This window comes from Pan troglodytes, chromosome 6 (assembly GCF_028858775.2).
Source record: "Pan troglodytes isolate AG18354 chromosome 6, NHGRI_mPanTro3-v2.0_pri, whole genome shotgun sequence".
NCBI lineage: Eukaryota > Metazoa > Chordata > Mammalia > Primates > Hominidae > Pan > Pan troglodytes.
The window spans coordinates 28,285,523-28,304,196 of record NC_072404.2 but is presented as its reverse complement, the minus strand read 5'-3'; the positions used below and the strand labels follow the sequence as shown (position 1 = coordinate 28,304,196).

The 18,674-nt window shown below is 41.5% G+C and overlaps 1 protein-coding gene across 3 annotated transcripts in view; it reads left to right on the top strand.

Annotated features, from left to right (window-relative positions):
* Positions 1-18,674, top strand: part of STEAP1B (STEAP family member 1B) — an 80,622-nt gene that overhangs the window by 30,728 nt on the left and 31,220 nt on the right. Inside the window, exon 5 of one of the 3 annotated variants that reach the window (XR_010158356.1) lies at positions 18,377-18,490. The exons of 1 other annotated variant lie outside the window; for it this stretch is intronic. The gene's annotated coding sequence lies outside the window, so the exon portion shown is untranslated. Of the gene's footprint in view, positions 1-18,372; positions 18,491-18,674 lie in introns of those variants that run through there. One more of the 3 variants, XM_063814118.1, reaches the window with a different exon arrangement.

Genomic DNA, 18,674 nt, shown 5'->3' with positions numbered 1-18,674 from the left:
GAGCAAGTGGTGAGTGAAAGTGAAAGGTTAGGACATTCTGTACAGTAATATAGACTGCATAAAACACTGAAGACTTAGGTTACACTAAACTTATAAAAAACATTCTTCAATAATTAGCCTTAGCTTCCTGTAACTTACCATATAAACTTTTTTGACTCTTTTGTAGTAACACTTAGCTTAAAACATGCTGTACAGCTGTATAACATCATTATATCCCTATTTTACAAGCTTTTTATATATTAAATTATTTATTCTTTTTTACTTCTTAAACTTTTTTGTTAAAAATGAAGATACAAACATACACATAGGCCTAGGCCTACACAGGGTCCAGATCATCAATATCACTGCTTTCCACCTCTATATCTTGTCCCACTGAAAGGTCTTTAGGAATCATAACACACACGGAGCTGTGATGTCCCATGATAAAAATTCCTTCTTCTGGAATACCTCCTGAAGTACCTACCTGAGGCTGTTTTACAATTAACCTTTAAAAAAAACTGTAAAATAATCATAAAAGGTATAGGATAATAAATAAACAAGTAACATGGTTATTAGCAAGTATTATGTACTGTACATAATTGCATGTGCAATGCTTTTGTATGACTGGCAGTGCAATAGGTTTGTTTATACCAGCATCACAACAAACACGTGAATAATGTGTTGCACTATGACATTGCAATGGCTATGACGTCACAAGATGATGAGAATTTTTCAGCTCCATTATAATCTCATGGTACTGCCATCATATATGCAGTCCATTGTTGTCTGAACATCATTATGCAATGCGTGACTGTATTTATTCCTCTCAGGTATACAAATAATTTCCAAATTTTTAACCTAAGCCCCTGTGAGGATACATATTTATCAGCTAGAATATAGTGTTTGTGTGCAGGTCTTTGTCTTTAGCCTCATCGTATCAAATCAAAACACTTCCAAAAGTGTTTTGGTAGGTGATAAATGGTAGGCAGTGTCTTATGTTAGGTGTATATTCAACTTTTTAAAAAGCTGCCGAATGATTTTCCAAAGTGGCTGTACCATTTTGCATTTCCACCAGCAGTATATGAGAATTCCGGTGGCTCTGCATTTTTGTCAGTACTTGGTACTGACAGATTTTTTGGGAAAACTACTCAGCCTCCTTTCCTCAGTTTCCTAATCTATAAAATGGAGGTAATAATAGTACCTCCCTTATTCGTTTATATGAGGGTTAAATGAATCAATATGTGTAAAGCACTCAGAATAGGTTTGTCAGATAAAATACAGGACACCCAGTTAAATTTGAATTTCAGATAAATTTTTTTAGTATAAATAATCCCAAGTATATAATATTTTGAACATACTTATACTGTATTCTAAAAGATTTATCTGAAATTTGAATTTAGCAAATAAAAATACAGAATGCCCAAGTTAAATTTGAATTTCAAATAAGAAAAAAATATTCTTTAGCAGAAATATGTCCTGAGTATTACATGGGATATCTTCATACGAAATATTTTATTTATCTGATATTTTAGGGGTCCCATTCTGGGGCTCCCTCCACCTCAGCTTAGTCTCAAGAGGATTGGAACTCTTTGCCAAAGGAATTTCCAAATATCCATGAAGAAGATGTAGAAGGAATTCAAAGGTTCTTGGGTGAGTTTGAACTATATCTCTTGGTAGGGTATTTGTATTAGTCCATTTTCACACTGCTGATAAAGACACACCCGAGACTGGGCAATTTACAAAGAAAGAGGTTTAATAGACTCACAGTTCCACGTGGCTGGGGAGGCCTCACAATCACGGCGGAAGGTAAAAGGCATGTCTCACATGGCAGCAGACAAGAGAAGAGTGAGAGCCAAGCAAAAGGGGTTTCCCCTTATAAAATGATCAGCTCTTGAGAGACTTAACTCACTACCACAAGAACAGTATGGGGGAAATCGCCCCCAAGATTCAATTATCTCCCACTGGGTCCCTCCTACAACACGAGGGAATTATGGGAGCTACAATTTGAGATGAGATTTGGGTGGCGACATAGCCAAACCATATCAGTATTTAACTAAAGTTTATATTGAAGTTGAACGTGCATACACACACGTGCACAGCTCACAAGAGCACAGCTGGATCAGTGTTCACAGTCAGCACCCCCAGAGATCCAGCCCTTACTAACCCACTGTTCTGACTTGTAAGACAGCAGACTAATTGGGAGCTGGCAGGCTTTTAAGCAGATTTAAGAAACTGATATCTTTTCCCCCTGCAGATTACTTGGGAATTTCCTGAGAGTTTCCTCTCAAAATAGCATCCTTGGGGCTTTCTACTAAAAGTGGGTCATTATCCTTTTAAATAAAATTGGCAAAGGGAGCCAAGTCTAAACCAAGAAAGGGATCTTATAAATAAGGGGTCTTCTGGCATGCTGGCAGGTGCAAATCAATTGGAACAACCTTTAATTATATTTCCTCTTAAGTCTTTTTCAAAGACCAGATAAAAACAGCAAATTTGTCCTTAGCGTTTTTCCATGTGCCAGGTGTTCCATTTGTTAACTTCTATAATACTTACAGCAGCCCTGGGAGGCAGGTGTTGCTATTGTCCCCATTTTCCAGATGAGAAAATCAAAGAGAGGCAAAGTAACTTGGTCAAGCTCTCATGGCCAGCAAGTGCAGAGCTTGGACCTGAACCCAGGCAGTTTGGCTCTGGAGTCTGCTTTTAACAACCACACTGCACAGCCTTACAGATCTGGTGGGATGCCCTGTCAACTGCTTCTTACTTTAAGATGGAAATGTAGCTCTCAATCATGTTTTGCTTCCCTGGAATACATCTTGTATTACTTTTAACAATTGTTTGGACAAGTGAGTTTTGCCTGTCCTCGTGCAATTGTTTACTAGGGTTTCCAAAGCAAAATGCCAGACTGGGTGGCTTAACAGAAATTTACTTTCTCATAGTTCTGGAGGCTGGAAGTTCAAGATCAAGGTGCTGGCAGGGTTGGTTTCCTTTGGGGTCCATAATAGAAGAATCTGTTCCAGGCTTGTACACAGCCCCTCTCTTGCTGCCTCATCACATGGTCATACATGTACATATTTCAAAACAACATGTTGCCATGGACACAAAGAAAACAGTAGATACTGTGGCCTACTTGAGGGTGGAGGGTGGGGGGAGGGTGAGAATAAAAAAACTACCTATCAAGTACTATGCTCATTACCTGGGTGATGAAATAATCTGTACACCAAACCCCCACGCCACACAATTTATCCATGTAACAAATCTGAACATCTATCCCCTGAACCTAAAAGTTGGAAAGGTAGAAAAAAAACTGTTGTACACAAGAAATATATACAACTTTTGTCAATTTAAAACTAGAAAAAAGGATATTTTAGCACTGTGAGCCAAAATGTTCAATTATAGGTGTAACCTAGTGAAGGGTAAATGGAGCTGAGAGCAGTAACTTCAGCATACCCTGAGAATGAGCCTGTATGGCACACACACCTGAATGTGTGTTCTGCACTAGGGAATGAACCTGAAGATTCATTCCTTATCAATGATAAGTGTCTGAGCCCCAGGCCTGTCCCGTGGAACATGAGCCATGCGGGAGATCGAGGCTCTGAGTTTTGGTAAATGAAGACTGCCAGGTGGAGGCCATTAGGGGGTGAGTGTTGTGGTTTTCCTGCCCAGCCCACCACCACTAGACAGGCCATGCGGTTATCTCGTCCAGCCTGTCAGCACTGGACTATTTCTATGCATAAGGCGGTTCTCCTGTCCAGCCTGCTGCCACTGGACTGTCTCCTCCATATGCAAGCCCCTGATAAAGCCCCACGTCTCTTTTGCTGGCTCTGGATCTCCTCTTTGGCCTGTTGAACCTGGTGCCTTCCCTATTGAGGTTAATAGGGGTTGGGCACAACACCTAGAGAACCCCTACTGCATGTGCAAGGAAGGTCATGTTCACATCGTACATAACAATAACAAAAGAAATCGAAAATAAGTTGTAGTATTAGTAGGATGGAAATCTACACAACAGAAGAATTACCTAGACCTAGATACGTATCAGTATGAACAAATCTAAAAGATAGAGTGTTGATTGGAAAAAGCACATTGCAGGTAATCTGTGTACTCCAAAAGTGGTTGCATAAATTTACAAGTTTTTAAAAAAGCAAAAAAATCGGTACATTAGTCCACCCTTATCTGAGGTTTTGCTTTCTGTGGTTTCGCTTATCCAAGGTCGACCATGGTCTGAAAATATTACATGGAAAATTTCAGAAATAAACAATTCATAAGTTTTACATTGGGGGCCATTCTGAGTAGCAGGATGAAATCTCACACCATCTAGCTCTGGACATGAATTCATCCCTTTGTCCAATGTTTCCATATTGTCAATGCTACCCACCCATTAGTGGCCTCGTAGCCGTCTGGGTGATCAAATGAACTGTCACAGTGCTTGTGTTCAGGTAACCCTTTTATAAACTGAATAATGGCCCCAAGGTGCAAGAGTAGTGATGCTGGCATATTGTTGTAATTGTTCTATTGAATTACTAGTTATTATTGTTAATCTCTTATTGTGCCTACATATATATATATATATATATATATATAAAATATGGGGTTTGGTACTGTCTGTGGTTTCGGGTATCCACTGGGGGTCTTGGAGCATGTTCTGTGAGGATAAGGAAGGGCTACTATATTAGTTTGCTAGGGTTGCCATAGCAAAATACCAGACTGGTGTCTTAACAGAAATTTATTTCCTCCCAGTTCTGGAGGCTGGAGTTTCAAGACCAAGGTGTCAGCAAGTTTCATTTCTCCCGAGGCCTCTCTCCTAGGCTTGCAAATAGCTCCCTTCCCTGTGTTCTTCCATGGGTTTTTTCTGTGTGCGTGCATCTCTGATGTGTCTCTTTGTGTCCAAATTTCCTCCTCTTATAAGGACACCAATCAGATTGGATTAGGGCTCACCCTAATGACCTCAATTTAACTTAATCACCTCTTAAAGGCACTGTCTCCAAATATGGTCACTTTCCGAGGTACTGGAGTTTGGGCTTCAAGGTAAGAATGACGGGGGCAGGCACAAGTCAGCCCTTAACACCTTGTATTGTTTATTGGCCCTAGCTCAGTGTCTAGACTGATGGTATTAAAGAGTCCCCAGCCAGATGTAGGACTAAGTTAAAAAGTGAGTTAGTAGAACACACCCTCAGTAAACCCGAACAGCTGTCCAGACAGCAGTCAGGGGACAGAGTGGGGGAGAGGTGATGGGTAATGATCTGAGCCTGAGGTCTCCAAATTCACTGGAGAGGGTTTGTAGCTAATGGAGCACTGATTTCTCATTGCAGGTGATAAATCTTCCTAATGGCATTTCGAACACATTGTTCTAAATTTAAATATTTTAATATTAATTTATTCTAATACCACCTCAAGTGAATAATGAACAACACTATCAGCTGAATTAAAAAGAGAAAAGAGTTCAATCATTGTAGATTCTGGATATTAGCCCTTTTTCAGATGAGTAGGTTGCGAAAATTTTCTCCCATTTTGTAGGTTGCCTGTTCACTCTGATGGTAGTTTCTTTTGCTGTGCAGAAGCTCTTTAGTTTAATTAGACCCCATTTGTCAATTTTGGCTTTTGTTGCCATTGCTTTTGGTGTTTTAGACATGAAGTCCTTGCCCATGCCTATGTCCTGAATGGTAATGCCTAGGTTTTCTTCTAGGGTTTTTATGGTTTTAGGTCTAACGTTTAAGTCTTTAATCCATCTTGAATTGATTTTTGTATAAGGTGTAAGGAAGGGATCCAGTTTCAGCTTTCTACATATGGCTAGCCAGTTTTCCCAGCACCATTTATTAAATAGGGAATCCTTTCCCCATTGCTTGTTTTTCTCAGGTTTGTCAAAGATCAGATAGTTGTAGATATGCGGCATTATTTCTGAGGGTTCTGTTCTGTTCCATTGATCTATATCTCTGTTTTGGTACCAGTACCATGCTGTTTTGGGTACCATAGCCTTGTAGTATAGTTTGAAGTCAGGTAGTGTGATGCCTCCCGCTTTGTTCTTTTGGCTCAGGATTGACTTGGTGATGCAGGCTCTTTTTTGGTTCCATATGAACTTTAAAGTAGTTTTTTCCAATTCTGTGAAGCAAGTCATTGGTAGCTTGATGGGGATGGCATTGAATCTGTAAATTACCTTGAGCAGTATGGCCATTTTCACGATATTGATTCTTCCTACCCATGAGCATGGAATGTTCTTGCATTTGTTTGTATCCTCTTTTATTTCCTTGAGCAGTGGTTTGTAGTTCTCCTTGAAGAGGTCCTTCACATCCCTTGTAAGTTGGATTCCTAGGTATTTTATTCTCTTTGAAGCAATTGTGAATGGGAGTTCACTCATGATTTGGCTCTCTGTTTGTCTGTTGTTGGTGTATAAGAATGCTTGTGATTTTTGTACATTGATTTTGTATCCTGATACTTTGCTGAAGTTGCTTATCAAACAAACAACCCCATCAAAAAGTGGGCAAAGGACATGAACAGACACTTCTCAAAAGAAGACATTTATGCAGCCAAAAAACACATGAAAAAATGCTCACCATCACTGGCCATCAGAGAAATGCAAATCAAAACCACAATGAGATACTATCTCACACCAGTTAGAAGGGCAATCATTAAAAAGTCAGGAAACAACAGGTGCTGGAGAGGATGTGGAGAAATAGGAACACTTTTACACTGTTGGTAGGACTGTAAACTAGTTCAACCATTGTGGAAGTCAGTGTGGAGATTCCTCAGGGATCTAGAACTAGAAATACCATTTGACCCAGCCATCCCATTACTGGGTATATACCCAAAGGACTATAAATCATGCTGCTATAAAGACACATGCACACGTATGTTTATTGCGGCATTATTCACAATAGCAAAGACTTGGAACCAACCAAAATGTCCAACAATGATAGACTAAATTAACAAAATGTGGCACATATACACCATGGAATACTATGCCACCATAAAAAATGATGAGTTCGTGTCCTTTGTAGGGACATGGATGAAATTGGAAATCATCATTCTCAGTAAACTATCGCAAGAACAGAAAACCAAACACCACGTATTCTCACTCATAGGTGGGAATGGAACAATGAGAACACATGGACACAGGAAGGGGAACATCACACTCTGGGGACTGTTGTGGGGTGGGGGGAGCAGGGAGGGATAGCATTGGTAGATATACCTAATGCTAGATGACGAGTTACTGGGTGCAGCACACCAGCATGGCATATGTATACATATGTAACTAACCTGCACATTGTGCACATGTACCCTAAAACTTAAAGTATAATAATAATTAATTAATTTTAAAAAAAGAGAAAAGAAAAATCATAGGCAAATCCTTGCAAATTCTCTAATCCAGGAGTGAAGCTAGGGGAGAGTAAAAACCCATCAAAACTCATTTCTTTTTTAGTTGGTAGTGATACTCAAAATCATAATAAGTATAAATGATGGCTAAAATTTTAGTATTGTGAGAAAGGCAACAGCTTAGCTGTCCATTTCTTTGGGAGTCTGAGTTTTGGCCATTAGTAGAGCACAGTAATGGTAACTATTACCAAGCGTTTACTACGTGGCTGGTACGTTTCAAGTACTTTGCACAGATGATCTCACTTAATCCTAACAGTCACGTGGGCAGGTGCTTTTTATCCCCATTTTATACGTGAGAAAACTGAGGTTCCAACGACTTAACACACAATTTAAGTAAATGTTGGAATAGGTTACATCTGGTTTAGCACCTGGGTTCTGAACCCCAGCCTCTGGTGATAGGAGCTTGTTTGCACCATGAAGAGAATCAAACTACCGCAGCAGAGCCTGCTTGTGTTCCCAGAGAGACAGTGGGAAATAGAGCACATGGTGTAATCCAATATTCTGAAACTCAGAATTCTGAGCATCTCGGAAAAATGACCTGTAACTGCTTTGGGGAAGGTCAGTCAAACGCTGGAGCAGAATTGCCCAGAGAGTTCCTTCCGTGGGCCAGCCACAGTGGCTCACGCCTATAATCCCAGCACTTTGGGAGGCTGAGGCAGGCAGATCACCTGAGGTCAGAAGTTCAAGACCAGCCTGGCCAACATGGTGAAACCCCCCCTCTACTAAAAATACAAAAATTAGCTGGGCGTGGTGGTGGGCGCCCGTAATGGCAGCTATCAGGAGGCTGAGGCAGGGAGAATCGCTTGAACCCGGGAGGCAGAGGTTGCAGTGAGCCGAGATCATGCCATTGCACTCTAGCCTGGGCAGCAGAGTGAGACTCCTTTACAAAAGAAAAAAAAAAAGTTCCCTCAGTGACTGGAAGGAGTGAATGAGAGTACAGAGCACTGCCACCTTGAAACCTCATCGGAAACTGAAACGACCCTCTTCAGAGCTGCAATCATAGTCTAGTGTTCCTATTTGACAGCCAGAATGAGTGGTAAGCAATTCCTTGAAGTCCATGGATGGTATGAGCAATCCAACACAGCTAGCTGTTCCGTATTGTGGAGCTGACACACCCAGGAAAGCGGCAGTTTTTCAAATGTTGGGCCTCCTGTGTCATTTATCAATGTATTGCCTCTCAGCTCAAGATGCACCCTTTAACATACGCTCTGTGATAAGCAACAAGATTCCTTTAAGTATTTCTCCTTTAAAGTCAGTAATACAATGAAAAGGTATATCTTACTTACTACATACATATATACACATGCATATATGTATATAATGAGCTGAAAATGTGAAGCTTTTTCAGTAGAGGGCACAGGAGGGTCACTGCAGGAGGAAGTCTGCTGCTGCCTCCGGGGTGGTTAAGGAGTTGGTGTGAGTGTGATGGCTTTTGGTGGAACCTGCCCCAGCCTCAGGCCCTGAGTGTCATCCCTCTGCAAGCTTGCAGCCTTGGTGTAGCAATGACCTTTCTGCAGTGGTCTCAAATGAAAACCAGAGCCCTCACTGCCTGTGCGCTCTTAAGAGCTCCTGCCCCTGCTGGCCCTGGACTCCCACAGCATGTCCAGGCCACCAGGCCTGATGGCCCGCTCCCCAGCTTGCACACTGGAGAGTGCCCTGATTTACCCAGCAACTCCAGATGAGCTCCATGTCAACCATCTCTGCTGTCTACTAGGCTGAACCTCACCTAAACTAGGGGAACTCTTTCAAATTTGTCCTTCCTTGAATGCTCTCCCTCAGTCCCAAGGAACCATATAAAGACTTCCTTCTCTCCTTTTTTTTTTTTTTTTTTTTGTTTTGAAACAGGGTCTCACCCTGTTGCCCAGGCTCAAGTGCAGTGGTACAATCATAGCTCACTGCAGCCTTGACCTCCCAGGCTCAAGTGATCCTCCCATCTCAGCCCTCCCCCAACCCTACCCCATAGCTAGGACTATGGGCACGCGCCACCATGCCCAGCTAATCTTTTTAAAACGTTTTTTTATAGAGACGGGGTTTCACTATGTTTCCTGGGCTGGTTTCAAATTCCTGGGCTCAAGCAATCCTCCCACCTTGACCTCCCAGAGTGCTAGGATTATAGGTGTGCGACACCACACCCAGCCTTTCCTCATATCTTACAGTCTCATAAATTCCTCCATTTAATGATTGGACCTAAACGGCTACACGTTCCACAGGCCACCAACCTGAACCAAATTACGCTATTGTGGTGGGAAATTGGATAATGAAACTAAATGTCACTAGAAATGAACCAAAATGGAAAGAGAATTGCCTGCAATGCTGAATAGGAAAATTCATGCTGCGCTCACTGAGGGTGTGGGGTGCGGTGTTAATGAGAGTCCTGAGGACGGGACCCGTAACGGGGGTAAGGATGGAGTCTGGCATAAGTTTATGATACGAGTTTTAAAAAAGGATGTTGGTGGAAGAATCCTGGCAGGATAATGGCCCAACATAATACTGGCAAGTGAGATACAGACTGGCTCACTTTCTTTGTGCCAGGAGGAGAGGATATGGAAACTGTCATAAACAGGGAAAATACAGAAATCATTTACTATATGTGTAACTTTTGCCGTATTTTGTTGTTTTTGTTAAAATGGACATTTTCATAATAAGTGGAAAATTTAGACATCATTACTCAGGTCTTATGGCTGTGGTACCCAATCATAATCTGGGGCCTTTTGCCAACATAAGGTTTAGAATCAAGGTACAAAGCAGTTCCTTTAAAGTTGACACTGAAAACGTGAAGCTACATTCAAAACACTGCAAGGAAAGCCAATGACAGCTTTCTCGTCTTTCAGATGACCCTGTCTTTATCTGTTTTGGCCAGATGCAAAATTAAATAAGAAGTTTATAAGGTAAATGGGCAACAGCCCCAAGTTTAAAAGCTGAGGCCTATCCTTTGATAGAATCATGAAATTGAATCAAAGCCTGTGCCTATGCTCTAGAGGAGTGACATTTTCTGCACTAACTAAAGTGCAGATAGCTCGGAGGAAACAGCATGGAGTGTGTCAAACAGGAGTCCCCAACCTCCATGGGTCTGACATGCTGAGAGGCACTGCTGTTGGACAAGGTGAGCCAAAGTCAATTGCTGGAGGTTTTCTCTTCTTTATTATTTTTGTTCTATTTTTGGCTTTATAGGTGATTTTAGGAACAGATTCTCTTTAATCTCAATTTAGTTTGTATAAGATACTTATTTGTTATCAAGGAGAGGCGTTGGTGGTTGTAAACTAGGATGTCTCAAAAAAAAAAAAAGTTATCGTACCACACCCTAGCTTAAAACTTCTTTGTCCACTCATCCCCTCCAGGATAACAGTAGAAACTCCTTAACATGACATGCAATGCCCTCCACAATCTAGTCCTTGGCTGTCTTTCTGTTTTATCTCCTGCCATTGCAGCTGTGCACTTTACAGCCTAGAAAAGCTAAAGTCCTATAGTCCCCCTCCAAGCTTCTTGGGGCTTCCATGGCCTGGTTTAGGGTGTACCCTTGTGCAAAATGCTTTCCCTCCATCTGTCTATGGCCTACCCAGTGGTGCGCTGTTTAGTGTTTAACAACTGACTCTAGCGGAGAAAAAAGCTTGATGTGTAGAGTTTGCCTCTGAGGTATAAATATTTCATACCACTGCTGACTTCAAGCTACAAATCTGGTCACTGAATGCAGAAATGGGAAAAAATGTGTTGGATCTCGCAAGCCAGTATAAGTGGCTTCAGGCCACCTTCGACTCCACCTCTCCTTTAAGATTCCACTGAGGCATCAACTCCTCCTCCTCCCTGGTTACAATCTTCTCTGGCTCTGAGCCTCTACTGGATGCTCCCATGGCCCCCGTGCATTTCTCTGCCATTGCACTTTAGTACACTAACTAAATATGTTTGTTTCTCTCTCTGGTTCTTCCTCATATTCACTTCCATGGGATCACATTTTTTTCCTCTGTGATTTTGGCACCCAGCACCGTGCCTGGCACATAGTTGTCACCTGATATGTTTATTGAATGAAGAAGTAGAGCTCCTCATGGTCAAAATGATGTAATTTTTTCTTCTTCAGCCACATTATATTGTCTGGTGTTCTTAGAAGTAAGCCTAACCCTGACAACTTATTGGAATGGCTCATCTGGACTTACAATAAATTAAGCTGTTGTATGTTTGGCTGGCTGAGTTTGGCTGGGATGGGAAATGGTGGGAGAGCTGGTTTATCCTGTTGGGGTTTTTTGGGGACAAAGGATCCCCAGTGCGGATTTCATTGCAGAGTAACGCCAATAATTACAATGCATTTTAACCTCCTTGGTTTTCATTTTCTAACACCATGTCATCATGTGGGCAGGTGAGGACCTTGCAGTTGACTTTGCACTTTCTATCTGAACTTCAGGTTTACAAAGTTTAAAACTTTCCCGTAGGTTTTCTAGTTCTCTGTGCTTGGCCCAAGCCCTTCCAGCAACTGCCAGGTACAGTCACATGGAAAGTGTGACTTAGGAAGGCACGCTGGCATTAGCAAGAAAACTCAGATTCAAAAATAACGATTACTTCACATCTTACAGTGCATATCATAGAACTGTAGAATTTTAAAGGTGAGGCTGACCCACTAGTGAAGCCACTTACCTCAAGACCAAATTTCCTAATGTGCAGTTATGCTTGGTAGGCAGCTGCTCTCCTAGCCTTGGCACTAAAGGCCCTCCATTTCTCAACCTTAACCTTTTAATTACTACAATGGCTTCACCACAGTGTGTGGCACTCTCAGGGTGCAATTGGGCCACATTGGCTAATTGTAACAATTACAGCAAAAAAGGAATACAGTTGGCTCACTGTGGCATTTTACTTAGGGTAATCACCTTTTCTGCTTCCTAATTCCTAATTTATTTTTTCTCCCCCCAGTTAAAAATCAGAACTCCCTTTTACAGCTTTTCTGTTTACAGTGAAAGACAATTAAGTCCTCAGTACCAGAAGCCTAAATCTACCCTGAGATCTAATGCTCACTTTGCAGCACCCAGATCTCTAATTGGTGGATCCTCTGGATTTATCCCAGGACATTTAGAGACTCGGCCTTTTGTTAACACAGACTTCAGGGTTAATGTTTGGAAGACGCTGTCCATCTTCACATTGCTGTAGAGCAGACATTCTTGATGTTTGTCATGCATCAGAACCACCCAGGATACTTAAAAAAAAAAAAAAATATATATATATATATATATATATATATATATATATATATATATATAGCTGCCTATCCCACCCCCATTCTGAATCAGGTGGTCTGTGATGCAGCCAGGGTGAATCTTACACGCAGCTGGGCTTGGTGAGTTCCGCTAAGGGGTTCCTAGATTGGCTGCTACCCTCTGCTTTGCTCTCTCTCCTAGCTAGCCATCCCTGTGGCACTACATCTGATTCCTTCTGTTCCCTTCTTGGCCTAAACCAGACTCTCTTTTCTTCCTCTCTATCAGTTTTCATCTCGAAAGGATTGGCTGGGGGTTCTAATTTCCCTTTTTTCATGACTCAAGGAGTCAGACATTTCTTTCAGATTCCCATCTTTCCCCTTATCTATCATCAACACCAACATCCATTCAAAATGGGCATAAGTAAAAATTCCGTTTGTGTCTCAACTCACATCTGAAATAGATGATTACTGTGACTAAATTGAGATATTCAAGGAACATTCACTGAGTACATAGGACACACCAGTTCCTGGGCTAGCCTTGGGGTTATAAAGATGAATAAGAATGGTTGGCTCCTGCTTTCGAGGAGCATAATGGTGAAAAGGAAAACAACCAATAATTATAAAGCACCATGACGGGGAAGGAGAGTTGCCACTGGAATGCTTAGAAGCAGCATTATCACACTGTTGGTTTTTAAGCAGGATTTCTTCCTTGGAAATTGAGGAAGACAATCTGATTCTAACAGAAACTGCCATAATCAATCCAAACCATGGATCTTTTCCTCATTTTCAGAAATCTTTGCAGTAATTGAACTGGTGGAGTAAAAGGAGAACAAATATTTTAAATGGATTAGGAAGATTTTTTTTTTTTTGAGATGGAGTCTCACTCTGTTGCCCAGGCCGGAGGGCAGTGGCGCAATCTCAGCTCACTGCAAGCTCTGCCTCCTGGGTTCATGCCATTCTCCTGCCTCAGCCTCACGAGTAGCTGGGACTACAGGCACTCACCACCACGCCCAGCTAATTTTTTGTATTTTTAGTAGAGATGGGGTTTCACCGTGTTAGCCAGGATGGTCTTGATCTCCTGACCTCATGATCTGCCCTCCTCGGCCTCCCAAAGTGCTGGGATTACAGGCGTGAGCCACTGTGCCTGGCCAGGAAGATTCTTGAAATACTCATTTGCCTTCTTAGGCAAGTGCACAGATGAATTCCAAAAGATTATTTTATTCCAGTTATATAAGCATATCACCATGACTTGGTGACCATTGATATGTGAGAAATAGCACATTGGAAGACACAGTATTTATTTTGATCTTCTGCCTCTGTGAATATATTTGTTAAGGTAGTATAGGCAAACCACATGTTGGGAAAAGTTATTTGCAATATATGCATCTGATAAAGGACTGAAATTCAGAATATATAAAACTACAAATCAATAAGAAAAAGACAACTTAATAAAAAACGGGGAGTGGACTTTAATGAGTTTGCTAAAGAGGGTATCCAAATATCTAACAAGCATATGAAAAGCTGCTCAACATCTTTACTCATTAAGGAAAATGCTAAATAAAATCACAATGAAATGCCACTTCATACTCACCAGAATGTCTAAAATTAGAAAAACTGACAATATCAAGTATTGGCAAGCATATGAAGCAACTGGAATTCTACATTATTCGTGAGATTGTAAATTGGTGCAACTCTTTGGAAAACTGGCAAAATCCATTAATGCTAAATTTGTAACAACTCTGACCCAGCAGTTCCTCTTCTGTGTGCATACCTGTGCCAGATCCTGATTTATGGTCTCTCAACAATGACTTGACCCTTTCTGACTGCTCTGTGAGCCTTTAAAATATTTTTAAGGCTGGGCACGGTGGCTCACGCCTGTAATCCCAGCACTTTGGGAGGCCGAGGCAGGTGGATCACGAAGTGAAGAGATGGAGACCATCCTGGCCAATGTGGTGAAACCTCATCTCTACTAAAAATACAAAAAGGGTAGCTGGGTGTGGTGGCGAGCACCTGTAGTCCCAGCTACTCGAGAGGCTGAGGCAGAAGAATCACTTGAACCCGGGAGGCGGAGGTTACAGTGAGCTGAGATTGCACCACTGCACTCCGGCGTGGGTGACACAGCTAGACTCCGTCTCAAAAAAAAAAAAAAAAAAAAAAAAAAAAAAAATATATATATATATATATATATATATATATATAAAATATTTTCTTTGCCAGTTGGTACTGAAGCTTGGTCAGGTGAGGTTGCTGATGAGACATTGCAGGAGAAGAGTTTTGCTTCCTGGTTCCACTGTGCTTACTCCCCAGGCTCCTGCAAGGTGCTCCTCTAGCATCCAGCTCCTGCAGCACCTGCAGCCTCGGCCGTGCACAGCTCCTAAAATACACATGGCTTCTCCAGCAACTGCAGCATGTGCAGCCTCTCCAGCAGCCAGCTCCTGTAGCACTTGGGGCTTCTCCAGTTCTCAGCTCCTGCAGTGCATGGCAGCCAGCAGCATCCAGTGGCTTATAGCTTCTCTGGGTTACTCTTTCAGTCAGTTTTGTAGTAAGTGTCTCAGGTACAACAATGCCCTCTGAAGAGCTGTCTCTGGCACCCTAGATGATGAATTTCCAGAAACTTCCAGAGGGCTATTCCAGAAGATTCCACCAGTACAGCACTATAGTGACTTCTCTATTATTCGGCGAACAATGGCTATGCACTCTCCAATAAGATCTTTGCAGTAATTGAACTGGCGGAGTAAAAGGAGAACAAATATTTTAAATGGATTAGGCCTGAGGCAGGGGTTGGAGGTGGGTCTTTCTTGAGAGTTCTCTCTCATCCCTAGGGCTGGTAATTGCTCCTTATCTCTGTTCTTCCTGCATTCTTTAGCTTTCTCTTTCTTACTAGCCAATCCCTTGTTATTCCTGTTATAAACATTTGTTATATTAAACTTTTCCTATTCAAGTTATTACATAGTTTTGCTCTTCTGATTGGACTGATACAATACCCAAGAAAAATGTATGTGTCCACCAAAAGACATGTCCAAGAATGTTCATAGAAGCTTTATTCATAATAGCCCCAAACTAGAAACTACCCAAATGTCCATCAACAGCAGAATGGATACATTGCTGTATATTCATACAATGGAATACTACTCAGCAATACAAAGGATGGAACTACTTGTTGATAAATCTCATAGACAGTATTAGGTGAAAGAAGCCAGATACAAAAGGGTATATACTGTAAGACTTCATGTATACAAAGAGATACAATTTGAGAAGAGATATAACAACTCTATGTCAATGGACGTCAGAATAGTGGTTACATCTAGGGACAGGGATGTATATTGACTAAGAAGGGACATAAGGGATCTTTTTGGATTATTTGATGTTGTGTTTTGATCAAAGGTTGTTATATAGGTATATATTTATGCAAAAAGGTCATCAATTTGTGTATTTTATATTATGTCCTAATTTTAGAACTAAAACTTCAGAAAGTAACATAAATTAAAAGTCACAGAAAAGAGCTTCAGGTGCAGAGCTGTGTAGACAAGAGCTGCCCTAACAGATTCCCTTGGTCCTTTCCATCTCAACAACATGAATATGGTACTTTACAACCTCCCTGAGGCCAATGACTGTAAAAGAGGTCTCTGTAGAGTTCAGGGGGAAATGCTGAGGGAGGCAATAAGAAACTGAGTGATTTTTCTCATGCACATAGCACAGTTGGTGCTGGAAATGGAAATGCCTCAGCCTTCTACCCTAAGCCAGTGTACTTTCTGCACATCATGTGACCTTTCAGAAGGCTTCTTTCTAAAGATGGTTGAGATGGGTAATGGAGTGTTTTATAGACTATGGCAGAGAGTTTTATACGAGGAAAGCCAACAGAATGATTTTTGAAATAAAATCCTGTCGCAGTTGGTTGGCACTGACACGAATTTTTTAAAATAATGTCTTCCTGACTGCAGTGAGAAAGACTGCAGGGGAGTTGGTGGAAGGGGGAACATGTGCCAGTCTGGGGGCTGTATGAAATTGTTTCACTTCGAAACAGAGCAGAAATATGAGAAATCAAAATAGTTTATCCCCTGTTCCCTGCCTTCCTACTCTTCTTGGGCAGGATTCAAAGGAGAAAAAGCTCAGCAAAAAAGCAATCTCCAGGGACTGGTATTGGGATGAGCAACTGCCAGGAAGACAAATAATTCTCACCTCAGAAATCCTGGTTGTTCTTCCTGAATACGTGAGAAAACGGGCTCCCTATGCATGCATAGAAAAGTCAAGATTTCTCGAGCTTGGGGTAAGATTCTCAGCCCTGGGCATCACTGCAAGGGAACCATGTAGTTCCTGCTTACTCTGCAGTTTTTACCCCGAGACTGAAGGAGTTCGCCCAGGACCCAGCCTATCAATCTATTGATTTGGGGAGAGGAGAGAGTAAAAGTCATTTATCCTTTCTCTGTAATCCTTTAACTGTACTTTTCTCTTGACGTTTGTTCCAGTTGTTAATTTATTGCCTTGCAGCTCCAAACCGTCCTTTTTGTCTTGCTTTGTGATCCTGAAGCTAGAATCTGCACATTACCGCATTACCGGTTCTTCTTTGACCGGCGGGTTTGGGTTTGGTGTATAGCGGCGCGTGGGCGGGGGTTGGGGGGGGGGGGGGGGGTTGTCTGCCAATAGAGGGCGCTGCAGGGAGCCTGCAAAGCTGAAAGGAAGGGAGGGGACACTTTCTTTCTGTTTCTCACACAAGTATGAGCAAATTGGAGTGTGGAGGGTCTCAGCAGCGTTCATTTCAGTGGTGACAGCTCTCAGGGTGCTGTGACGAGCACCCTCTGGCAGCCTGTTTCTTCTTTCCTGCAGTAGCCATGCCCTTGCTTCCAGAGTCTTTCCTTACTTACCTTTCCCTCAGTCAAGGGTGGTAGCAGCCTTCTGTAATTTCTACCTCAATTATATCTTAAACTTTTCCTTTATGCTTTTTAGGAGTTAATCATCCTTTGTCTGGCTATCAGTTCTTTATACTGGATTTCCCCTGTTTAAATTACTAATGAATCCCAGTGAAGAAAAGCCTGGGACCCAATGGCTTCACTGCTGAATTCTACCAAACATTTAAAGAACCACTAATACCAATCCTACTCAAACTAATGCAAAAAATAGAGAAGGAGTGTACTTCCAAACTCATTCTAAGAGGCCAGTATTACTCTGATACTAAAACCAGACAAAGATACATTTTTGAAAAACCACAAAACACTACAGGCCAATACCTATGAATATTGCTGCAAAAATCCTCAACAAAATAATAGCAAACCAAATTCAACAATATATTAGAAAAATCATTTGTCATGACCAAGTGGGATTTATTCCTGGGATGCAAGGATTGTTCAACATACACAAATCAATCAATATGATATATCAACAGAATGAAGGATAAAAACCATATCATTTCAATTGATGCTGAAAAATTATTTGATAAAATTCAACATGCCTTCACGATAAAAGTCCTCAAAAAACTGGAGATAAAATATACCTCAACATAATAAAAGCCACGTGACAGACCAACAGCTATATTATATTAAATGGGGAAAAACAAAACCTTTTCTCTAAGATCTGGAACATGACAAGGATGCCCACTTTCATCACTGTTATTCAACGTAATACTGGAAGTCCTAGCTAGAGCAATTGGATAAAGAAAGGGCATCCAAATTGGAAAGACAAAAGTCAAACTATCCTTGTTTGCAGATGATGTGATCTTTTATTTGGAAAAACCTAAAGACTTCACAAAAAAAACTATTAAAACTGATAAATTCAGTAAAACTGTAGGATACAAAATCAACGTACAAAATGCCAACAATGAACAATCTGAAAAAGTAATTTTCTTTTCTTTTTTTTTTGAGACAGAGTCTCTGTCGCCCATGCTGGAGTACAGTGACGCAATCTCGGCTCGCTGCAATCTCTGCCTCCTGGGTTTAAACAATTCTTGTGCCTCAGCCTCCTGAGTAGCTGGGATTACAGGTATGTGCCACCACACCTGGCTAATGTTTTTGTATTTGTAGTGGAGACAAGGTTTCACCATGTTAGCCAGGCTGGTCTTGAACTCCTGACCTCAGGTGATCTGCCTACCTTGGCCTCCCAAAGTGCTGGGATTGCAAGCATGAGCCACTGTGCCAGGCCCCCATTTTCAGTAGTCACAAAATTA